Genomic DNA, 23,330 nt, shown 5'->3' on the forward strand with positions numbered 1-23,330 from the left:
GACTGTTCGTTGCGCATATTTGTAGTGGTCGATTAGCATGGCTCATATTTAATTATCAGACAACATTGAAAAGTTTTGTTATTTGGCAAATCCAGTGCTATAATGAGATTAGTGCTGGGCAAAAATAATTGTGATTAATTGCATCCAAAATAAAAGTTTGTTTGGAAATAATAAGTGTGTGAACTGTTTATATTTACTATGTATATCGCCACCTTGGAATTATAAGGCTCTATCTGCGTTCTGATTGATTTTGAGATATTGAACTTCGAAGTTTTTGCATTCCATATAGCAAACAGTATGTGTGTAACATTTGTTTTTAAATAAAAAAGTCTTAAAATGTAAACAACTTATTTAAAAAATCCCATGATGTAAAAAAAGTTGTCATTTAATAAGGATATGTCAATAATTCAATTTACTATAAACTATTCAAATATTCCTTTTCATTTCTATAACTTTTTGACAGTCTGTGAAATCAACAAGAGTTACATTAAGGACCATATGATAAAGCAACAAATGGAGTTTATTTCTATACATTTTTCTAAAATATTTCATTGGTTCAATATAATGACTAAATTATCAACCAATGGATGCTTCCTTCAGCTCTGTTTGACTAGTTTGATTAATGCACATCAGTATGCATATTATACTTTATAAAACAAGTAAATGCTGTGAATAATTGTGATTTACCTTTACTTTTAAAGTGAACTATCTGATAATAATGTCTAAATGAAGACCTGCAAAATTTTTGCATTTACGTTATTCTGTCATTATGTTTGTGTCATTTGGTACACTAAATTATTTGATCCCTGGAAAGATAACAGTTTTATTTTTTAATCAAGTGAATTAGGAATGTTTAATACTGACAAAGAGTATTTTGTGAAATGAAACATTAAAGTAGCCACTTTAGTTATATTTAATTCTTTCTATGTACAATTCAGTGCAATATTGTTAGACAAAATTGAATAGTTGTTAATTTTTTTTTAAACTATTTAACACATGTTTAAACATAATGGCTTTGATAACTAAATTCTAATAACCAATTTTCTTAGGGCTGCGTGATTTGGAGAAAAAATGTAATTGCTATGTATATGATAATTATAATTTTGCGATTTAAAATGGCTTTACTATAATTTCATAAATGAGCTGCAGGTTTGATGTGGTGAAAAAATAAGCATAACCACAAAGTGCGCTACACTATGCTTCTGTTTATTTAAAACTTCTGTAAAATAAACTGTCATATTTTAAAGACATGCCAGGAGGAGGTGCTTTTTGTTCGATCTGAGTCCCACTTCATTTTGTACACGCAGTGAAGATCACTGATTTTTAAAGAAATTAGATCTTAAACATGACAATTTTGTAATGGAAAAACAGTTCACCTGAAGCCCTTGGTCTGCCTGGCTGAAAATTCAAAGTTTGTGTGCATATAGGCCATTTCTGTTGTCTTTGTCATGATGACAGACAACATTTCACTTGTTATTTTCAAGATACTCTCTTAAAGTGCAACATGCTTAGGTAAAAAAGGCAAATTACTTTTATTAGGCAAGTTACTGGACAACAGTAGTTGTTCTGTGGCCAATTGAAAAAAAAAAATCTTAAGGGGGCTAATATTGGCTGTTTTTATTTATTATCATTTTTTAAAATAATCGCTTGGCTAATATTTGAAGGCTGACAATTGTTTCTTCAACGATTTTGTCGATTTAATTTGATGCAAACATCAAAAGTTGAACGTCTTTTACAATTGAGCTGTATGATAACCAAATAGTAGCCATTACTGACTGACCACTTAAAATAACCACAAAGAAACAAACACATATACAAGAGGATTTGTGTGTGTGTGTGTGTGTGTGTGTGTGTGTGTGTGTGTGTGTGTGTGTGTGTGTGTGTGTGTGTGTGTGTGTGTGTGTGGCTTTTCATCAAAGTGTTATGATAAAGCAAGACATACTGTAAGCAGCTGAAATGGAGATGCAAAAATAGCTCTATGAGATTGTTCTGTTCTTTAAGAGGCCATAACCCTTACCTTGCTTATCTAAAGCAAACAACACAACATCTCTCTGATCTCAAAGGAACATCTGTCAAGGATATGGCCAAAATAGCATGATGTACATTTCAACGCACCTCTCTAAAGTCTCAAAGTGCTGACTAAATTATCAACCAATGGATGCTTTTTTCAGCTCTGTTTGGGTATTGCAGCTTTTTTGACTGACAGTCTCATTTGGTTTGAATACAGGTTAGATGTTAATGGGAAAGCCTCTTTTCTGCTCACTGTAATTGCATTGCTGTGATGTGCAGTTGTGACAGTGAGCGGAACACTAGATAGTGATCTGAAAATATAATAGCTGCCGCGGTTTTGTTCTGCTAAGAAAAGTTAAAGTATTTGCATATGCATGGTTTCGCTGGATGAATGGAAATGTTGCATGGGTGAGGTAAAAGGAAACGAGTGTATGAAATGGTCTGAACAAGGCATAAACATGGATTTCCGTGGCATGCTGTGAATGTTTTGGTTAGTTTCTTTGCAAAATGGCGCAGGTGGTAAAATAACACAGACACTTTTATCCAGGGCAAAAAAAAAAAAAAAAAGGACTAAGATAAAATTTTTACCAAGATTTACAGAAAACATCCTCTAAAATGCCATTATTTAATGTATAAATGTTTATATACCAAAACATCTTTTAATGCATATTTAGAACTAAATTATTAGATATTAATTTTAAAATATTTAAGGATCACAATGTGGGTACACAATATTAATAAACCTAGATTTAAATTATTGACTTTTGCTACTATTTTTGAAAACTGCAATAAAAAAAGTATTACATATTAAATTTAACACATACACTCACCGTCCACTTTATTAGGTACAATTTACTACAGTAGTACCAGTTTGGACCTTCTTTTGCCTTCAGAACTGCCTTAATTCTTCGTGGAATAGATTCAACAAGGTACTGGAAATATTTCTCTGAGATTTTGGTTTATATAGACATGATAGCATCATGCAGTTGCTGCAGATTTGTTGGCTGCACATTCATGAAGCGAATCTCCCACCACGTCCCAAAGGTGCTCTATTGCATTGAAATCTGGTGACTGTGGAGGCCATTTGAGTACAGTACACTGCATTTCACATCATTGTCATGTTCAAGAAACCAGTCTGAGATGATTTACGCTTTATGACATGGTGCTTTATTTGCTGGAAGTAGCCATCAGAAGATGGGTACACTGTGGTCATAAAGAGATGGACATGGTCAGCAACAATACTCAGGTAGGCTGTGGCGTTGACATGATGCTCATTTAGTACTAATGGGCCCAAAGTGTGCCAAGAAATTATCCCCCACACCATTACACCACCATTACGAGCCTGAACCATTGCTACAAGGCAGGATGGATTCATGCTTTCATGTTGTTGACACCAAATTCTGACCCTGCCGTCCAAATATCACAGCAGAAACGGAGATTCATCAGACCAGGCAACATTTTTCCAATCTTCTATTGTCCCGTTTTGGTAAGCCTGTATAAATTGTAGCCTCACTGTCCTGTTCTTAGCTGACAGGAGTGGCACCCGGTGTGTTCTTCTGCTGCTGTAGCCCATCCGCCTGATGGTTGGATCTAGGTATACACTAGAGATGGTTATGAGTGAAAACCCCAGTAGATCAGCAGTTCCTGAAATACTCAAACCAGCCTGTCTGACACCAACAACCATGCCACGTTCAAAGTCACTCAAATCACCTTTCTTCTCCATTCTGATGCTCTGTTTGAACTGCAGCAGTTAATCTTGACCATGCCTAATTGCATTGAGTTGCTGTCATGCAATTAGTTGACTAGAAAATAGCATTAACGAGCAGTTTGACAGGTGTACCTTATAAAGAGGCTGGTGAGTGTATGTTAAACCAAAACAGCCATTCATTCTGTAATGCTATGAAAAATATCTCAGTATATAAAGTTTTCTTGGTATATATTGCTCATCACTTATTAAAACTTTAAACTTGAATTAAAATTTTTATTAAAAAACACAATTAAATGGGGGGGGGGGGTTAATGTATTGTCGCACTTGAGAATAAAAACATTATTAATTCATTAATTATTAATAATAGCAATAATAATAATAATTTTCCCAGAGATGGGTTGCGGCCGGAAGGGCATCTGCTGCGTAAAAACTTGCTGGATAAGTTGGCCGTTCATTCCGCTGTGGTGACCCCGGATTAATAAAGGGACTAAGCCGACAAGAAAATAAATGAATAAATAATAATATAAATAATAATAATAATAATAATAATTATTAATATTATTATTATTATTTTGTCATTTGAATGAATTGCCAGACTAAAGAGCTAAAAGCATATGTAGCCCTTTGATTGATAGATTTATTATAATATTTTTGTAAAGGAACTGAGTCTGAACAACAACAAAAAAACAATATTAATAACATCACAGTTTGTATTTGAATTGTTATGATGCTTAAAAACCATTCCGTCTCATATACATGAATGCTGAACTACGTGCTGCCTTTTGAGAAACAAAAATATCCTATCTGTGCTATTCTAAATATTTAAGTAATAATATTAGGAAAAACAAACTAAATCTAACATTGAAAACATCCATAGTGTTGCATTTGATATATTTTTTGGTTATGAACAGTGTTATTGTTACTGTACTACACTGAAGAAAGTTCAAATAAATAAATAACACATTTCTTGCTATAGTATGTGTTCCAACAACAATATTTGTTTTACCTATTCATCTATTTCTATAGTAGTGATGTTAACTAATCTAAAAAATGTCAAGGATAAAAAAGTGCCATACTTTAGATAAAACAAAGACACGAATGATTAACTTTCGAAATTCCATAGTATATACAACATCACAGTTATGAAAGAAAGACTGAGAGATAAACATCAGAATGCAAGAGAGCTTTATTTTCATCTTTATTACAATCTAGAAAAGAAAGCATGCGCAAATAAAACCCAGTCACAGTGAAAGAGAGAGAGAGAAACTTTCAGAAATGGACGGTGAGATTAACTGGCCTATTATGAATGTTCCAGCCATAAAACAGTGATGTGATCAGACAAACCTAAGAGATGAGAGTGTTTCGCATGGAGGAGTGGATGGGGGGCTGACGAACATACACACTGACACAACCTCAGTCCTGCGAGTCTAAGCCTGCGAATAGTCGACGGGGGTCAAGACGCATGTTTCAAAAGCGATTATTTTCCCCGACACTCTTTGCTGGGTTATTTGAGGTTAGCCTTTGCTTACTGTAGCAGCCGTGTAATGTAATGAGAATAGAGATAATGTGCTTTCCCTTTCGTGCTATGTGTTGACATTTGAAAAAGCGATTGCGTTTTGTGCAAATCTGCATATTTCATTTGTCGTATATGCTGGTTGTGATATTGACAAAGCAATTATAGGTTAGTTGACGGTCACTACGAGGGTACTGGAACTCTCTGAGTGTTTGAATTAATAGAAAGTCAGCAATTAAAATGAAACGTTTTAATGCGCACGACATACAAGCTGTTATCAAACCATATGTTCTATATAATAGGGTGTTGTGTAGCAAGTCAGGTTTGTGTAGTCCTATAATGTATGCATGTCAGGGAGCCTGATCTCAAAATGGAAAATGATGACTGTTAGAACCATAAAGAGCACTAGGAGATTTCTAATATGTTTCAATATTATTATATTATTTGTTTTGAGATATATAGTTATTGCTATTTAATACAGCATTTAATATGTATGTTTTGTAATAATATATTTTGTACATGACATTTCATAATAGAGTCTGCATTCCCGCGGGACCCGACCAGATTTCTGCGGCGCGGAAATAAATTTACAAATAAAGCGCGGGAGCGGTCGGTTTAATTTGGGACGGGAGCGGGTCGTCTAGCAATTTCGCTCCCGACTCTAGAGCGAGCGAGCATGCGTATGTAACGTTATGTGTGTGAATGAAACAGTGCTATGCTGTGTTTAGCTTGTTTGTTGCTGTGTGTGTGTGTGTGTGTGTGTGTGTGTGTGTGTGTGCGTGCGTGTGTACAGTATGTGTGTGTGCGTGCCTGCGAATGAGAGGTGTGTGTGTGTGTGTGTGTGTGTGTGTGTGTGTGTGTGTGTGTGTGTGTGTGTGTGTGTGTGTGTGTGTGTGTGTGTGTGTGTGTGTGTGTGTGTGTGTGTGTGTGTGTGTGTGTGTGTATGTATGTATGTGTGTGTGTGTGTGTGTGTGTGTGTGTGTGCGCGTGCGTGCGAGCGAATGAGAGAGAGAGAGAGAGCTTTGTCTGCGTGTGCATACTTGGTGCTTGTGTGTGTGTGTATTTATACAGACAGCTTGTTATAGGCTGTCTGGACTGTATAGCTGGGTGGTTTTCGGTTTTGTTAGATAAATAGGGCTAGGTATTGGCCAACATTCCAATAAAAAAAATAAGTATTTCCTAATAAAATAAATTAAAATAAATTCTAAATTATGACGGGTATTTGGCAATAACGAAATTAAGATAAAGGCTGTGCGGGATTTGTTTCGCCACTTCTCCTGTGACCAGAGCACCCAGAGGAAACCCATGCGAACACGGGGAGAACACAAAAATATGTGGATGCAGCCTTTATGATGCAAGCTGAGATTGCATCACTTAGCAATGCAATGTCAGACAGAGTGCAGTCAAATAGAGCGAGTGACGTCACTGTGAGGGGTAGGGTTAGATGAGCCCTTTAAAAAGCATTGGATGCTGCTCAGATTGCACTGCACCAGATCTGCATTCTGCACACAGAAATCCCAACTGACCCAGCCGAGGCTCAAACCAGCAACCTTCTTGCTGTGAGGCGAGAGTGCTACCTACTGCACCATTGTGCTGCCCATCTGTCATAAATTGTTATAGATATACAATAAAAAAAAAAAAAAACTTTTAGTGCATGTTCAAGCTACGTATTTAAAATGAGTTCAACTTAACAAACAACACGGTTTAAAAAAAAATGGGTTGGAACATCTGAATGGTTTTATGTTCAATCCATTTATATTTGCAGAAATGATTAAGCTAACCTAATCTATTTGTATTGGGACAACATGAAGGAATTATGTAGAACCCAGCATTTTTATAGTGTATAATTGGTACGTCAGAAGGTAATGGTTTTAATTTATTTTTTTTTTTCCCGCACTGAAATGGTTGAATCAGGCATTCAAGACTTAATATACTTTATGTAAAAAAAAAATTAAAAATAAGTAGATCAGCTTGTTTGTATTTTTGCATTTGAATTTAGCTATCGATTAACTCTTTGTGTGCTCCCAGTTGTTATGAAATCAAATTGTACTCTTCCTATTTTTATATGTATATAGTAGGGCTGCGTGATATTGGAAAAAATTGACATTGCAATATTTTATTTTTCCTGCGATATATAAATGCGATTTACTGTATCTAAACAATTTCACCAAATGGTTAAATAGCACTATTTGGAAAGGATGCGAATGTGTATATTGTGTTATAGATGCTGAAACGATTTATAGTGTAGCCCTGGTATGTAGTACACCAGGCATGTCCAAACTCAGTCCCGGAGGGCCGGTGTCCTGCAAAGTTTAGTTCCAACCCCAATCAGACACACCTGGGCTAGCTAATCAAACTTTTCGTAGGCTTTCTAGAAACATCTTTGCAGGTGTGTTGAGTCAAGTTGGAGCTAAAATCTGCAGAGACACCGGCCCTGCAGGACCGAGTTTGGACACCCCTGTAGTACACAATTCTTTATTTCTTCTAAAACTTTATTTCTAAAGCACTTTCAATCAGCCACAGTGGGTACCAAAGTGTTGTACATAAAAACACAAAATACATACAATTAATATAGCAGAATAAAAGCTAAAGAAAATTAGTGTGCTTTTAATGATCTCTGAAATGTCTCTAAAGTAACAGATGTTCCTAACGACAGTGGAAGATCATTCCCAAGTCTAAGAAATGCCATGAAAAAAGCTCTATCACTTTAACATTTCAAGTGTGTTCGCAGAACTGTCAGACATGGTTGATCCTTAGAGAAGTGATCTCAAGGGGTGATTTAGACTATTCAGGTTGAAAATATACTTAGGAGCCAGGCCATGAAGAGATTTAAAAAAGTATCAAATTTTATACTGAGTTCTAAAATAAATCGGAAACCACTGTGATGAGATCAGTACAGGTGTAATAATGGTCTCATTTTTTAGTAGTTCTTTTAATTGATGTATCTGTGTGCTTCATACAATTTAGCACAGGACGTCAATTGTCAGATTGATGTTGTACCCCAACATCGTGGAACGTTGAATTTTGATCTGAAATGAAAATCGGTTTGGCGTCAGAACCCGATGTCAGGGCGAAGTCAATGTCCAATGTCAGACAAATGTTGCTTTTTGGTTACTTTCCAATGCAACCTAAAAAAAACAAAATGTCAACATCTAATGATGTTGCAGTTTGAGGTTGTGTGGACGTTACCACTATGACGTCTATTAGATGTTCGATTTTAGTTGCCATACCTAATGAATAAATGTCAGTATTTTACATATGATGTTGGTTTAGGATGTTGGCTTAAAATCTAAAATCAACAAAATATCAACATAATTTCATGCCATTATTGGACGTCAAAATAGCATGGTCCTTAGATGCTGGTGACCTATATCTAACCTAATATTAATGTCGGTCACACTTTACAATAAGGTTCATTAGTTAATGTTAATTATTGCATTTACTAACATGAACAGACAATGAGCAATACATCTACTACTGTATTTGTTCATGTTAGTTAACGTTAGTTAATGAAAATACAGTAGTTTATTGTTAGTTCATGTTAACTCATGGTGCATTAACTAATGTTAACAAGCATGGACTTGGATGTCAATGATGCATTAGTAAATGTTCAATTATGATTAATAAATGCTGTACATGTGTTGTTCATGATTAGTTCATGTTAGTAAATGCATTAACTAATGAACTGTATTGTAAAGTGTTACCTTAATGTCTTATGAAATTGCGTGTTTGATAGGATTGTTTTGTAAAATTTAATTTGCCCTCATAAACTTTGATCAAACACCATAATCTTCTTTCTGCCTCAAACTTTTCTTCATGGTTTATGGAATTTCTTTAGGGCCGGCATACCAGTGCATGTCTTGTTCTTGCTTTGCATTAATTCATTTGTCAGTTATTTTGGTAACAGCGGACATATTTTCAACAATCCATTCGCTTCCCAAAGAACAAAATCGTCCACGGCCATAAATATTTTTTTTAATTTCAGGACTGATGATAGCAGAATAAAAGCACAATGTTACCTTTTGTTTCATGGTGACTTTAAATGTTTTGCAAAAAAAATACTAATAATAAAAATAAATAAATAAATTCCTTCAATTTTCTTTAGGTTGTCTTAACAAGGTCTTTAAAATGTCTTAGATTTACTGTTATAAAATCTGCCGAAACCCTAATTTGTCTCAAACACCAAATCTTGGCCAGAATTGCACATTTTGAGCCAGGTTTGATTCATAGTAATTACCAATATACAAAATGTTGATATTTGTCTTGAATACCATTCTCATTGAATGGTATTACTCTAACTATATACTCATTGGTCTTGTTTAGTTTGGTACTGTATGTGCATCCCGTACATTAATGCATAACATTTCTTTAACCACTGCATGTGCACAATTTATTTAGAAACTTCTTGTTTTATACTTTTTCATTTAAATATTTCAATGTTGATTTTTTATATCCACAGGTCCCAATATTGAAAAATCGACTATAGGTTAGCGATAACCAATGTGAATGTGCTACAACTCTCTGAGAGAATTAGAACTGAAAGAAGTCAGCAATTGCACTTGCAAATCTCAGATTATTTCTCTTGAAACTCTTATGTTTTTAAATAATAGGGTGTTGTGTAGTAAGAATCCAGTTAGAAGGTTTGTAATTTATTTTATAAATGTACTTTTTTGTGTATGCGAGCAATGCGTTGTCAGGGGATTTTCTTTCAAGGACTCATCAAAATGTCAGAAAGAGCTTTTCAGGACACTTTAATTTAACGAAGTTTTGCACATTTCTTTTAAGGTCAATCCCTGCTGCAGTTTCAGACTTCAGCTTCATGTTTTGCCCTGAATGCATTTTAATTACTTCATTTTAATTGACTTCCTAGATGGTCTGTCTCATTTTGCTCTATCTTTTAAAACAGGGCAGAGCGCACGCAGTAAGATGTTTAGATTTTCTTTTCTTAAAGTTTGGAAGTTGGATTTCCTTGTATGAACTTCAAAATGCACAGAGGGAATCCAGAACGAATTGAGTCCATTGATGGCACCGTTTTTCATGCACTCTCTGTGTTGTTTTCAGGTCCACTAAACGAGTTATGCAAATCAGGTAATGGCGGAAACGTACCCACAAAATCTGAAGGCAATTTGCATGGTTCCTATTCTTGCGGGTTGGTTGAGAGCGTTTCATTGTGAAAGGATGCAGCAAACAACCGCAGTCTGACTCCATAAATATAAAGGCACAAGATATAATGAGCTTAATTTGCATAGAAACAAGGCACGTTTGTGCAGCAAAAATGCTGATAACAATTTAAATAGTGCAACACATTTCACTTTTTGTTAAGCTGATTTGCTGGTGACTTATCATGTTCTTTGGGAAAATGTGCCTCTATAAATTCTTATACACTTTGCTAAACACTTCTAAACTGCATCTATAGATTAATGGTGCATGATACAAACATTCTTACCAAAAATGGATTTTGTTCTGGTGCACTAGTTATTGATATAGTAATGTGTGTATTTATATAGCACATTTATTGTGTACGACGATACACCCAAATCGCTTCACAACCATGAGGGGGCGTCTCTCCAAAATATTGATTCTTAAATATTTTTTGCCTATTATATAGTATGTATTGTTATATTCTGCAATAAAATATTTAATAATATTTTAAAATAGATTGTGTAATTATTTAATATTATGCTTACTTAATATTTTAATGTATAATTTTATATAATATAATTATATAATATATATTTCTCTGAATTTCAATATTGTTGGAAACATTTTGAATTATGTACACTGATTATTAAAATATATAAAATTATGTATGTATTTAATATTGTACTTATTTAATATTTGAATATCTAGTTTTACATTTCATATTGTCATATTTTATTTCAATTGCAATGAACTGTGTCACTTAATAAAATAACATAAACTTAAACTAAATAAATATGTATATTAAAAAAAAAAAACATACTATAAAAAACTGAAAATTGTTTTTTATTATTTTATTTTATTATTTTCTACAAAGAAATATCTTAAACTTTTTATTGACAACTATTAAAGGACACAACCAGATTACTAAAACTAAAACATGTCTCCATTTAAATAAATTATTTTATACAAAATATTTTAAAAATAAGCTAAAGATGTTTTAATTTACAATAACTGGTTTATTGAACAACTAGATTAAGAATAATATAATATAATATAATATAATATAATATAATATAATATAATATAATATAATATAATATAATATAATATAATATAACAGCATTTTTTAAGCATTTTATTACTGTATATTTATTACTATATCATCCCACACAGTTGTAATGAAGGATTGGCTGGCTCTCCTGCTCATGGGATCAAAACACACACATGGAAAGATTCGCAGAAAGCTCCTGACATTAAATATTTACAAAAGCAGACGAAAGGAACTGTAGAGCACAGACGCATAAAAGTCTTACATGAAAGAGCTCGACCTTGTGTTTTGTCCTCAGAAATGCATGAAAAGAGGAATTACGTTTCACTCATCACATCACAAAGAACACGATACCAATTAAAGGCTCTTCTTTTGATCTCACATGCGACGGCTATAAGAAGTAAAAGCCATTTTCTCAACCACCCTTCAAGAAAATGAGCTCAGGCTGTGGTCCAAAACACCCAGCAAATCCTATACTACAAAACCCACTCGCTGTGAAATGCACAGAGAAAATGACAATTAATAAACATGCACACAATGGCCACTTCTAATGGAAAGCATGTTATTGAATGCTTTAACTATAGCATAGGTTTGCTGGTGTATAGAAATATATATTTGTTAGAGGATGAAGGCAATTTATCCAACAGCTTAAAATGTCACTACATTTTAATAATAATATACTTTGGTTTTGTAGCAAAACCTAAGATATGTGATGATGAGAGTAGATCATTAATGATGTAAATTCTGCCTGATCTCTGGAGGAAACGTAACTATTTTATGTGTTGTCAGTGTAGTGAGTTCAGTAGTACAAAAATATCTGATTTTTAAAAGGAGGCGTGGCACCAAACCCCACCCCTAAACCCACCCGTCATTGGGGAAAAGAATATCATGCTAAATTGCAGAAATGAGATTGTATGATTTTATACGAATTATCTAGTAAATTGAAAAGTTACATATTGCAGTGAGGTAGTATTGGGTAAAATTCACACAGAAGCTTAATATAATGATAAAATAAACCAACTTAAATAAAAGTTGAGAATTTCTACCAGAAAGATCTTACTTTTAACTAGTTAAGTAGATTTTACTAGTTTTTCTATAAGACTGCCTGGCTGTTTTTTGTCTGTTTGTTTGTTTATTTAACATATATGCCATTACCTGTTTGACTCTCACTTTATGAATAAATAAATAAATTAATTAATTAATTAGTTATTAAATTAATAAATTAATAAATAAAAAAGGAATAAATAAAAAAAAAGAAAAAGAGTATAGTAGGTCATTTATGATGCAGGCATTTAAAACCTTGTAAAATGAAAGCTAAATTAAAAATGTTGGTCTATGCAAATAATAACAAACTAAAAAATTAAAGCTGCAAGCAGCGATGATAGGGACCTCGCACCCGGGCTCACCGCCGCCTGGTGGCCTTACGATTGACAGAGAACAGTGAACAATAATAATTTAAGCCAATATATTTTTAAAAATCTAAGAAAATCACACATTTATGCCAAACTTTCTCCTGCCAGCAGGTGGCGCTATAACTGTGACTCACAATTGGCATGTAGATGTCTTCCGGAGAGGAACCTTATCAACCATGTGAAGTTTCAGGCACATGGGACATTGTGTGGCTGAGTTATAAGCCAAACTACCTTCTGCCAGCAGGTGGAGTTATGACTGACTCAATATTGTTATGTGGATGTGTTCAGGAGTGGACTTTTATCAACCATGTGAAGTTTCAGGCAGATCGGACATTGTGTGGCCGAGTTACAAGCCAAACTACCTTCTGCCAGCAGGTGGCGCTATGACTGACTTAATATTGTTATGTAGATGTCTTCAGGAGAGGACTTTTATCAATCATGTGAAGTTTCAGGCAGATCAGACATTGTGTGGTTCAGTTATAATAACTTCCTGTTCCATGGCAAAGCGTTGAGGTTTGTCATGCCATCACAGACACGCCCCTCTGCAAAAACTCTAGATCTTCACAATATATCATCGCTAGAGCTTTTAGATGACACCACTCTGTTTTGGTGCTGATACGGGAAAGTTTGTGGAAGGAGTTTGTTACAGTGTCAAACATGTCATTTCCTGTGGCCAGCAGGTGGCGCTATAACTGTAACTGGATATCAGCACATAAACCTGTTCAGGTCAGGACTGTTATTAAATGTGTGAATTTTGAGGCAGATCGAATATTGCATGCCTGAGTTATAACGACTTCCTGTTTTGTGGCGAATCATCAAAGTTTGCGAGGCCGCCACGGACACACCCATCTATGAAAACTCTAAAGCTTCGCAATTTATTATCACCAAGGCTTTAAGATGACAAAACCCAATTTTGGTGTTGATTAAATAAAATCCCTAGGAGGAGTTCGTTAAAATACAACGCCTGGAAATGGCAAAAATGCCACTTTTTCGCCGCAGGAAGTTAATAATATCTGACTTCCTGTTGGGTTTGAGATATGGCTCCAAGAGACTTTTTCGTATGTTTTGGCATGTTTGAGGTGTGTGCCAATTTTCGTGCATGTGCGTGATTCGTAGCTCGGGGGCTCGTCCGTAAAATTTTTCTAGGTGGCGCTGTCGAGTCATTTTGTCACGCCCACTTCAATATTGTTATGTGGATGTGTTCAAGAGATGAGGTTTATCAACCATGTGAAGTTTCAGGCAGATCGGTCATTGTGTGGTTGAGTTATAAGGACTTCCTGTTCCATGGTGAAGCATTGAGGTTTGTCATGCCGCCACAGATACGCCCCTCTCCGAAAACTCTAGATCTTCACAATATAACATCACTAGAGCTTTCAGATAACACCACTCAATTTTGGTGTTGATACGATAAAATTTGTGGGAGGAGTTTATAACTCCGTAAATCATGTCATTTCCTGTGGCCAGCAGGTGGCGCTGTAACTGTATCTGGATAGTGGCATGTAAATGTGTTCAGGTCAGGACTCTTATCAAGCGTGTGAATTTTGAGGCAGATCTGATAATGCATGCCTGAGTTATAACGACTTCCTCTTTTGTGGCGAATCGTCAAAGTTTGCGAGGCCGCCACGGACACGCCCATCGACGAAAACTCTAAAGCTTCGCAATTTAACATCGCCAATGCCTTTAGATGACAAAACCCAATTTTGGTGTCGATCGGATAAAATCCCTAGGAGGAGTTCGTTAAAATACAACGCCTGGAAATGGCAAAAACGCCACTTTTTCGCCGCAGGAAGTTAAAAATATCTGACTTCCTGTTGGGTTTGAGATATGGCTCCAAGAGACTTTTTCGTATGTTTTGGCATGTTTGAGGTGTGTGCCAATTTTCGTGCATGCGCGTGATTCGTGGATCAGGGGCTCGTCCTTTTAATTTTTCTAGGTGGCGCTGTCTAGTCATTTTGCCACGCCCACTTCCGAAGCCCATAATAAACGTAAATTTTCGCCACTTCTGAGGCGTGTGCAAAGTTTCGTGAGTTTTCGGGCATGTTTAGCCCCTCAAAACCGCGATTCATTCCGCGGAAGAAGAAGAAGAAGAAGAATAATAATAAACGGAGCAATTCCAATAGGGCCTACGCACCGTTTCGGTGCTCGGTCCCTAATAAAAAAATAAATAAAATAAAATGATGCCTTAATATTAAAAAAAAAATAACCAAACAATGCTAGAATAATGTAATATATTTTGTTGATGTGTGCACTTTACAGCATTTCCAAAAAAAAAAAATAATAATAATTCCAACATTTTTAGATAAGCATTTAGGAACTTTCTTTTATAGCTAAAACACAAATCTTTGGTAAATAAAATAAATCAAAAATAAATAAAATATATAATAAAATAAAAATATAAATAAAATAAAATAATATAAAATCTGGACGGATGTGGTGCCTTAATATCAAATATAAAACATGATATAATCTAATTCAACAGAATAAATAAATAAATAAATAAATAAATAAATAAATAAATAAATAAATAAATAAATAAATAAATAAATAAATAAAACTGTTTTTTTGAAGTTGTGGTTTGGGAAAATATAGTACATCATTTATGTTGCATGCATTTAATACATTGTAAAAAAAAAAAGCTAAATCAAAAAATTCATAAAAATCTCATATTTAAAATAAAAAAAAAATAAAGTGATGCATTAATATATTAAAGAACTAATAAGTAAATTACAAAATAACTGGAAAACTATCTAATATATTTTGTTGAAGTGTGCACTTCAAATCATTTTACCATTTTAAAGCATTTAACAACTTTCTTTTATAACTAAATCACAAATCATTGGTAACTAAACTACAATAAACAAAAAAAAATAAAATGAAAAATAAAAATAGATAAAAATAACAAAATTAAAATTGATAAAATAAAATAGTTCTGGACTGATGTACGACCTTTATAACAAAATATAAAGCAAGAAAGCAAGCAAGAAAAAAAAAGTATTTAAAAGCTCATAATTATAACCCACTAATAAAATAAACTGACTAAAATACAAATTCTATTTCTATTTGTGTTTATTTCAGTTTCTGCCGGAGAAGATTTATTTACTGTTTTTTACAACAAGGTTGGACTTTTTTTATAGCAGACATGCCGTAACCTGTTTTTCTCGCTCTCACTTTTTCCAAAAAAAAAAAAAAAAAAGAAGAAGTAGAAAGAAAAAAGCAATGATTTTGTGAAATTGTGGTCTGGAAGAATGAGGCGATGTGACGGAGAAGGAAAAGGGCCGCTCAGGTGGAGCTGCTGCTATTGATTCCTTATGTGGGGACAATTTCCTGAGTGCCTCTGATTTGTCTGTCACATCCCATTATGACTCTTGTGCTTTGACTTCCACTTTCCTCTGTGATGCTGCATGAGGTGTCGCAGCTTTTTATGTGCCACCGGTATTGAGGGAATGTATTGAATTCTCTGCAGTTTGGTTATTATTGTCTGCGAACTTGATTTACCCATCTGGGCGAATTTCAGAAAGCAATACTGAAACGCTGTAATCAAGTTAGCCATTGTAAAAGTGTTTCAGTCAATGTGCGGGTGATGGGGAGGGGGCATGTCTGCTGTTCGGGCACCTCGCTGTGCTTTGGTCTGGAAGTTCTGGCAGTCGTGATAAGGGATATTTGTCATGTATGAAATACTGAAATCAATGCAATAGATGTTTTTTTTTTTTTTTTGTCCTCCTTTAATGACATCTTTGCATCTTTAAACCCAATAAACCTGCTCATTGTAGAGCTAAAAGGATCACATTACTTTTTTTATTGTAAACATTTTTACCATGCCGGCTAATGATTGTGTTAAGATTCAGCTCTATCTAAGATAGGAAAAATAAAATTAAAAGGTAAAACGGTAAAAGGTAAAATAAATTAAAGTAAAATAAAATATAATAAATAAAATAAAATAGAACAAAATTAAAATATACAAATTAAAATCAAATAAAGTGATGCATTATTAAATAGCACATTTGTAAGTTGCCAAACAACACTAAAACAATTAAGTATATTGTCTTAATGTGTGCACTTACACCATGTTCCAATTATATAAAATAAAATAAATAAATAAATAAATCTGCATTTTAAGTAAGAATTTAAGAACTTAATTGTATAGCTAAACCACAGTTCTTAATATATAAAAGGAATAAAATAAAATGAAATAAAACAATTTCAGATTGATGTGGTAATTTAAAGTTTATAAAAGTTAAATCAAAGATTTTGGACTGAATAAAATAAAATAAAATAGAACAAATTTGAATGATAAGATTTGAAATAAAATTATGCATTTTTATATTGAATAACTAATTTATATGTTGTTGTGTAAACGACATGTGTACACCACAATATACAAACTTATATAAAAAAAATGTATAGCTAAATCACAGATCTTTGATAAAATAAAATAATATAATATAAATAATAATAATAATAATAATAATAATAATAATAATAATAATAATAATAATAATAATAATAATAATAATAATAATAATAATAAAATAAAAAAAAAACATCTTCATGTTTTTTTATATGATGCACTGGTGCAAAACAAAACAAAAAACTAAACAAAAAAAACACAAAAACAAAACAAAAATCAAAGCAAAGCAAGAACAAAACAAAAAACAAAATGAAGCAAAGCTAAACAAAACAAACAAAAAAACAAAGCAAAAAAACAAACCAAAGCAAAGCAAAAAACAAAAAGCAAAGCAAAACAAAAACCAAAACAAAAGCAAAGCAAAGCAAAAAAAAAAAAAAAGCAAAACAAAAGCAAAGCAAAGCAAAAAGCAAAGCAAACCAAAAAACAAAACAAAAGCAAAGCAAAACAAACAAACAAACAAACAAAAAACAACAACAACAAAACAATAGCAAAGCAAAAAGCAAAGCAAAACACACTGAACAAAAATGATCCGCTCTGATGGAAGAAATCAAAAACAAAAAGAAACCTTGGTAGATAAGCAAAACAAAAAAATCAGGATCCCGAGCAAGGGTACATACAGAGAAAGTCTCCAAAAACAGAATCCAACTTCCTTAAAGGACACCTGCCACCCTTTCTGCTGCGTCAGAAATCTTTTTGCCACATCTAATTCAATCTGCTTACTGAGCCCAACAGGCAAATCAAATTATCCAGACTTTTGCTGAGAAATCTCAACCCGCTGCTTTTCAGCGCACTGAACATGTAACGCGGAAGTGCAGGTGATTCCTCCTGTCTTCATCTCGTAATTGAATGTGATCAGCCTTGAAACATCCGCGGCTGAACATTTATGCAAGGCGTTCGGAAAAACTAAAAGGATTAAACAAACTTGACAACTTCCTCCAACAGTGTCATTGGAAGATTTGCATTTCACAGGAAAACGCCACCCGAACGAGGATACTTTTCATAAACATTGATGACATTTCTTTCATGTTCCGGTTTCCATCGCATCAAAGATGATTCTAATAGATAATGCCAAGGTTACTTGTGATAGTAATCAAAGGAATAGTAATTGTAAAAGCGAGCAGAGACTTGCTTATGCGTCGGGTGGGAACAGAATTAGCATTCGTTAGCATAATCACGTGGGAACAAAGAGAAGCTCTTGTTTCCTTTAAGGGTGATGCGTCAGAGAATAACGCCTTGAGAAATTATCTCAAAAATAACTCGGACCAAGGTCAGCGTGTGTACTGCATTTCTTCCTCGTTTCCTCTAACATCATCTCCGCTCTAATTGTTTTTATCTCTTACTTTTCTCCCAAGTGGAGAAAGTGTCTTTACAACATCCGAGTGGATTCATTAAAAAAGTTGTGTTTCAGCATAAAAATCAGTTCACACCAAGCACGATAATGATAAATATATCGTATCGTATCGTGTCATGTTTTGTTATGTTCATTCCTTTATTTGTTAATTTTCCTTCGGCTTAGTCCTATTTTTTAATCAAGGGTCTCCAAAGCGAAATAAACCGCCAACTATTCTGGCATATGTTTTACGCAGCGGATTCCCTTCCAGCTACAACCTAAAACTGGGAAACACCCATACTTTCTCGTTTTCACATACATACTCATACTCATACACTGCAGCCAATTTAGTTCATCCAATTTACCTATAGAGCATTACTTTGGACTGTGGGTGGACCGGAGCAACCGGAGGAAACCCACGGCAACATGGGGAGAACATGGGGAGAACATGCAAACTCCACACAGAAATGCCCCAGGAAGTCCCCAGGACTCGAACCTGCAACCTTCTTGCTGTAAGGCAACAGTGCTAACCACTGAGCCACAGAGCCACCATATGTTCTGTTATATTATGTTATTTTTATATTATTATACTGTATATTTAACATTATTACATGTAACCAGCAGCTGTCCTCAGTGCCACTTCCACATCTAAACATACTTTTGAGATTGTGACGTGTAATTAATATAATAAAACAATTTAGCAATCATAGTCAGTTGTCCAGCATTTTCAAAGAAGATACTGAAACCAGCACTTTTATTTTTATTTTTATACTTCAGTTTGCCAACATAACTTTCATAACCAGGGCTGCATGATATTGGAAAAATCTTATATTGCGATTTTTTTTTTCTTTTTTTCGTTGATAAACATTTTGATATTAATACAGTTTCAGTGGATGGTTTTAATATCTCAATATGACAGTTTTCTGGGAAGTCTAACAGTATTCAGGTATAGAAATTGAATTATCACAATGAAAAAAAATTATTCATTTAAATTTTTTACTTTGTTTTGTCTCATTTCTAGTCTAAATTTTAAAAAGAAATTCTTAGACCAAGTGAAAATGTAGTTTAGCTTTCACCGTCAGAAAAAATAAGTGCATAAAGTTATTTTTTGGCTTGTTTTAAGGAAATTATCTGTCAGTGGGGTAAGTGAAAAAAATCATATTTCACTTGAAAATGTAGATAATTGGGCTAAAAACAAGACAAAAATTCTAAGCAAGAAATTATTATTATTATTTTTTTTTTATTTGCATAAATTAAATAAATTTGATATAAATACAGTGATTAAATACAATTCTGTGGCTCCTGGTCAACTATAATTCAGACTGGACATTGCATATCTATCTATATATATATTAGAGTAAAATATGACACAGTTTAAGCAGATTTTGCACATTTTCAAAACAAAAATTCTTGTGCCTTTAAAAAGAGCTGTGTACAATAGTGTACAAAAAAAAAGCTTTTTGCATTACAGAAGTTTAATTAGAGAGAATACAAATATAAGTCGGCGGTTCATTCCACTGTGGCGACCGCTGATCAATAAGCGACTAAACTGAAGGAAAATGAACGAACAAATGACATCTAGGTTCTTACTATACAACACTCTATTATATAAAGCGTATGGTTTGATAACAGCTTGTATGACATGCAAATTTACCAATGCCATTTCTATTGCTGACTTCTTTTATTTGGTATTCAGAGAGTTGAAGTGCATTGACAGTGACTGTCACTAACCTATAAATGCTTTTTCAATTTCACTATCAGCATATACGACAGATGATTTTGATTTTCAATGTCACATAGCTTGAAACACATAGCTTGAAAGAGAAAGCACATTATCTCTGTTCTCATTACATTACGCGGCTGCTACAGTAAACAAACGTTAACCTCAAATAACCCAGCGGAGAGTTTCGGGGAAAATAATCGCTTGTGTCTTGACCTCTGTCGACTATTCGCAGGCTTATACTCGTAGGACTGTATGTTCTTCAGCCCTCCATCCGCCTGTCCTTAAGAAACCCTCTCATCCCTGTGTCTCAATGTCAAATGAGGTCAGCTTAAAATGTGTTTAGTTCTCAGAAGCTGATAAATGTGTCAGCAATATAGTAATAAGCAATATGCAATTGATTAATTTTTTTTAAAAAATAACATTTTCTACACCGCACCTAACTGATAGCATTACAGTTGCAAATGCATTAACTGAAACAACCATCTCAAAATACCTAGTATGTAATGATTTAAGCAATAAATAATAAAGTTACACACGTTACTGAAATATCAAAACATTCAAATAACTTTATATATTTTATTAATTTGTAATCCCAAATGTTTCCAACAATATTTAAATTCAGATAAGTTTAAATATTATATTAGAAATGGCTTAACTTAAAGTTGACTGAAAGTTATTCTACTCATTTGAAAAGAGTTTTGAACTCAATGTTGAATGTATTGAGTTAATTAAATACCTTATTACTTCAACTTAAATGCTTTAAGATCACAGTACTCATATACAGTATTTTTTTTTTCAACTCAAATGGTATGATGCAATTGGTTTCCTCAAACGGTTTGAGTGGCCTCAACATATTGGGTTTTACAGTAACCTTTTGAGAAAACCGATTGCAACAAACCACTTAAGTTCAAAAACTAATCCTAATGAGTAATCCATTTGAGTAAATGAAGCAATTTGAGCACAGTAAAACCCAATAAATGAAGAGAGCTCAAACCAACTGAGTACTGTAAAACCCAATGAGTTAAGGCAACTCAAACCATTTGCGGAAACTGATTCCTACAAACCATTTGAGTAAAAAAATAAAATAAAATGTATATGAGTACTATTGACTTACTCCATTTAAGTTGAAGAATAAGGTATTTAATTAACTAATTACGTTCAACACTGAGTTCAAACCTCTTTTCAAATGAGTAGAATAACTTTCAGTTAATTTTGAGTTAACTACACTCATTTCACTTGACAAAGTTGTCTGTTGGGTTTTACAGTGTAGGAATAACAAACCCAAACACATTACAATATACTAATCTAAATCTACTGTCTGCAGTCTTGGCTCATGGTCAAGTGAGGCCCAGTTTGTCCTCAGTCGATTGTGAAGTCTCCACTAAGGTCCTGTGAAGTATAGTGTGCTCATGCGCTGTGAATTGAAGTGACGGCACTAAGATGTCCTTTAGTGGTTTTCTCAAGGGGACGAGTGTGTGAGAGAAACACTGTGATCTTGGTAATCAGCACATTTACTCGTGATTCAGCCTGCCTGTTACCCCATCAGCTGCTCTCTAACACACACACACACACACACACAAACACACACACACACACACAAACACACACACACACACACACACACACACACACACACACACACACACACACACACACACACACACACACACACACATACAGACAGACAGACAAACAGTTCTCTTTATGGGGTCTTCACATAGACTTAATGATATTTATAGTGTACAAGCTTTAAAATACTTCTGTGTGGTTTACGACTGGCTGTTTTACTTTGCACAAGTCCCCACAAGGTCAAACATTACTAGTATGGCTATACTTGTGGGGGCATTAAAGATAGATAGATAGATAGATAGATAGATAGATAGATAGATAGATAGATAGATAGATAGATAGATAGATAGATAGATAGATAGATAGATAGATAGATGGATGGATGGATGGATGGATGGATGGATGGATGGATGGATGGATGGATGGATGGATGGATGGATGGATGGATGGATGGATGGATGGATGGATGGATGGATGATGGACAGATGGATGGAGAGAGAGAGAGAAAGAGAGGGAGAGATTGGTTTGTCTGTATGTGCTTTATGCACATTTATTATTAAAATTATTATTCAATATGATTTAGGAAATCACATTTGGTGTTTTAAACATGATATTTGCTGCACTATTTAAGAAGACTACACTTAACAATTTCCAATATTGGCAACCAGCGCTGGCTGTAATGCGTTCCGCCGTGTTACTGTATTCTAGTTAAATTTTTGGGGAGCACATTTAAAAATTACATTACTTACATTACAAATATAGTTTTTCAGAAGAAATAAATGCTTCTTTGAAATCACGTTTTCCGCTGCAGCCTCAGTTAATTAGCATGCGCTTTTAAATTGCTGGAAAATGCAAGCTGAAGTAGTGATGGATGCTGACGAGTGTGTTTGCTTCTTCAAGTGGAAATACAGACATTACTTTGATTTTAATGAGCTGAAAAACAAAAACATTGCTGTGAAATGCAGTCTATGTCCAGCCTAAAAAAACTTTCGACTGCTTTTAACTCAACCAGAAACTTGTTCAAGCACTTAAACCAGAAAGCATTCTATGACAATACTCGTCACCAAAGAGGACACCGGCGCCCAAAAACACGGCTGTCCAACTCAGCCTAAACAGGCTAAATTGAATTTTTGTGCAGGACCATGAGTAAAGCTGTCTTCTTTTGCGTGCGCAAATTTTTTATTTCCAATGGAGGCACCCGTCTTGCACAAACATACTGCATCCAGAATGCATATTGCACATACTCACATTTTCCAGGCGCACCAGTTGAAAACTGCAACCACGTGACAAGAACTGACTGACCAGCTTCATGCTTTGTACAGAATATACATACAGTTGAAGTCAGAATTATTAGCCCCCCTGTTTATTTTTTCCCCAATTTCTGTTTAATGGACATAATTTTTTCCAAACACATTTCTAAAGATAATAGTTTTAATATCTCATTTCTAATACATGATTTATTTTATC

General features: G+C 34.1%; 1 protein-coding gene and 1 long non-coding RNA gene across 22 annotated transcripts in view; both read left to right on the forward strand.

Annotated features, from left to right (window-relative positions):
* adgrb3 (adhesion G protein-coupled receptor B3) overlaps positions 1-23,330 on the forward strand; it is a 397,331-nt gene that overhangs the window by 90,809 nt on the left and 283,192 nt on the right. The window lies entirely within an intron of this gene.
* LOC147834261 (uncharacterized) lies at positions 5,972-9,282 on the forward strand. Its single transcript, XR_015506265.1, has 3 exons — positions 5,972-6,078; positions 6,238-8,650; positions 8,897-9,282. It is a non-coding gene; the product is annotated as an uncharacterized LOC147834261 (long non-coding RNA).

The sequence above is a fragment of the Danio rerio genome, chromosome 13, assembly GCF_052040795.2.
Source record: "Danio rerio strain M-AB ecotype USA chromosome 13, GRCz13ab, whole genome shotgun sequence".
In the NCBI taxonomy this organism is placed as follows: domain Eukaryota; kingdom Metazoa; phylum Chordata; class Actinopteri; order Cypriniformes; family Danionidae; genus Danio; species Danio rerio.